Raw genomic sequence first — 3,177 nt, 5'->3', positions numbered from 1 at the left:
CAGAGAAATAACTACTTTTTAAGCTTAAAAAAGTGATCTTACACAGGAAGCAGCACTAGCTTTTTTCACAGTGGTAAACTTATTTCCACCATAGCCACTTGTTCTTCAAGAATTGATTTAAAGAAAGGTTTGCAGGCCTTAGTTAACGACGTTCTTTTAACATTTTACTAAATAAATTTGGCTAATTTGAATGTGAGAGATATCTGCTGTTAAGATACCAAAGATGTAACCCTCATTGCTACCACATGGGTTAAGAATCTTTCGGTGTAAGGCAGCCTCTCACTTCCTCATGAAATTCATCGCTGCTTAAGTGCCTCACAGCCTTTTCTAGGCCACTGGTGTATCTGCCGGGGTTTTTTTTAATGAATGTTCCATCCTTTAGATATAAAGCAGGAGAAGGAAAAGTATTAAGGCTCATTTGTTTAACCCAAGCTGAGGAAGAGTGATGATGGTATTTTTTGTGCTGTCTGGACTCTTTTTACCTAAACTTGATGTGTTGTCTTTACAGCTCTATATGAGATAGAGAAAACATTCCTCTCCTAACATCAGAGTCCTCAGCTGTCTGTAGACCAAGGCAGCCCTACCTGAAATACTTTGTGCACAAGTAGGAGGTAAGCAACACAAGAAATGATGTCTGCAGGTACTGCGATGTCTGCAGGTACTGCACATGGGGTGACTTAAGCCTGCATCCTGCCGTCTCTTTTACACTGCTCTTTAAAAGACAAGAGCGCTGACTGTGTGCACGAGGAAAATTTGTTCACACCATTTGTCTGGCCAAAAGAAAGTCGCTTTTTAAGGAAGCGATAGAAGATGTTTATCCTAGTCTTGCTTTCCTTCTCTAGTCTAGAGAATTCACATTAGTTCCGAGGACTGCAGCAGCTGAACAGAGCAGACCGATCGCAAGGGGCGGTGGTGGTGTAAGCGTGCCTGATGTGTTCTGCCCTTGTGAAGCCGTGCAACGGAACGTGCCTTTCCAAAACGTGTTCTTCAGCTGACTAGGTCACACCGCTTTCATACTGTGCAGCACCATAGTCAAACGGTTTGGTACGCGCTGCAAGACCGAAGGCTTAATGTCATTACAGCTTTGAAGTATAGTTATATAGGACAAGTGACGAAACAATAGCCTTAATAAACTTCACCTCATGCACATCATCTTTACACACCAACACGCACTCGGAAGTTATTTGGACCCAACATGCAAACCAGTGTGTGTCTAACTGTTGCCATTGGGTACAAATTTTCCATTACGCCCAGTCTCGGGCTACCCTGTGCAGCAGCTGTCATGACCTTCTTGTGGCCACTTCTTTGAAGCATTTGGGAACACAGTACGTTTAAGAGCAAGTATTGTCTTGCATTCTATATCCTAAGCCTAGAATTGAGGCTACAGAAAAACCTAGATGAACCATCAGGTTTGTCTAAAGTCAGTATTTAAATATTCCCTACAATTCAATTGTGAATTTAAGCTTATTGAATACAAGCACAAAGCGACACTAAGTTTTGTTACTTACCTTGACTGATTTTTACTTTGCTGCAAAACTTTACAATCAGAGTTCAGACTGCTTATAATTCCTTATCTAAAGAAAATATAAAAATGACTAGAGAAAGTACGTATCTGTTTAACCAGCTGTGTTTAGAGACACAGTGTAAGAGTTGCCCAGGCTATCTTACTTCATAAAGAATCAGGAGCATATACAAACAGCATTCCTAAACCCATTCACAACAAAGCAGGGACGAGGCTCCCACCCTTGGGGAGGCTGCAAGGCACAGAAGTTACAGAAAGCCGCTAATGTGGAGATCTCTGCCCAACTTATCTGTTAAAATATTTTTTAAAAGTACATGAATGAGAAACAGCTACAGATTATCCTTCCCATGTCAGGACAGAGTTTTAGAAATGGCCATTTAAGTCTAACAATGATTCACACATTACACGTACATGTACATCCAGGACACTGAGAATTACCACTTTCACCTGTTCTTCAAATGGCCTGTATCACGTCCGTCAATAGGGAGCACAAAAACGCACCACGTAACACAACGCTGTTGCCACCTACAACTTCACAAGGACTCGTGGCAAACAGGATGATCGTTTGGTTCTGAGGTCTAACCGTCTCCAAGCTAAGGATCAAGACGCTCCTTTCCGGCATTAGCTTCCAGGCCGCAGATCTGCTCCCCACCTGACTAATACAACTGCTCAACCCTGGCCGTCCCAGACCACAAATATCACAGCCTGGCAAGAAGGAGCCACTTCCCTCTCACTTGCCCTTATCGTAATTCCCTGAGCTGGAATGCCTCCCCCAGCCAGCCCTGCAGCTACGTCCCGTGCTTTTGCGCCCAGTTGCCTTGCTATTTCTGCGCGTTGCTCTCCTTAATTTTGAAAGGGCCAAAATTTAAAATACCAAAAGTTCTCCACATTGAGACTCTGGCACTTGGTTTACAGAGAATAATCTTAATGTGTCCTAATTGGTCTGGATCATGAATACATACTAGTAAAATCAGAGTTGGAAGGTTATTTAACTTCAGTGTTTCAGATCCTTTGCTTTCATTTATTAAAGAGTTTAACTGCAATTTATGGATCAAACAATGGATAAAAAGTATGGAGCAATAACCAGTAAGTTAGAACTTGTTTTGTCACCATACATGGTATCAAGCTTTTAAAACAGCTGGATATCTGTTACTGTTTCTTTTAATTACTTGCTAATAGTTCCTGGCACTGACATTCAGAAATAGTTAACAAAACTACACTTCATATGCTTACCCTCTTGAAACTACAACAAACTCTTCTGGTGGCACTCCCTGACGATCAGGAAGAAATTATTTTTGCTGTGAGGGCTTTGTAGTCCTATTCCTTTTGCTGTGCTAACACGGACATCAACCAGCCACACGGCGAGTTACTTCAGAGGGTAAAACTTGCCAGAAATGCAAACAAAGCCAACTCTGTTTTGCTCCTTAAACCATCTCACCACGACTCCAGCCAGTGCCAAAGATGGCACAAGAGGGAGTTGGATGACCCACTCTGCTTAGCCATCCCGTACAACCGCATGCTCTTCTCAGGGAAGAGAAGGCTCCTGAGAAGACAGATAAACGCTGACTTCGTTATCCATACAGCAACATCAAGTCTTGTTTAACCTATATTCCAAGGTGACACAAAATGCAGAACAAAAGACAAGAAACCACATC

This window comes from Phalacrocorax carbo, chromosome 2 (genome assembly GCF_963921805.1).
Source record: "Phalacrocorax carbo chromosome 2, bPhaCar2.1, whole genome shotgun sequence".
NCBI lineage: Eukaryota > Metazoa > Chordata > Aves > Suliformes > Phalacrocoracidae > Phalacrocorax > Phalacrocorax carbo.
Note: the sequence above shows the minus strand (reverse complement) of the source record.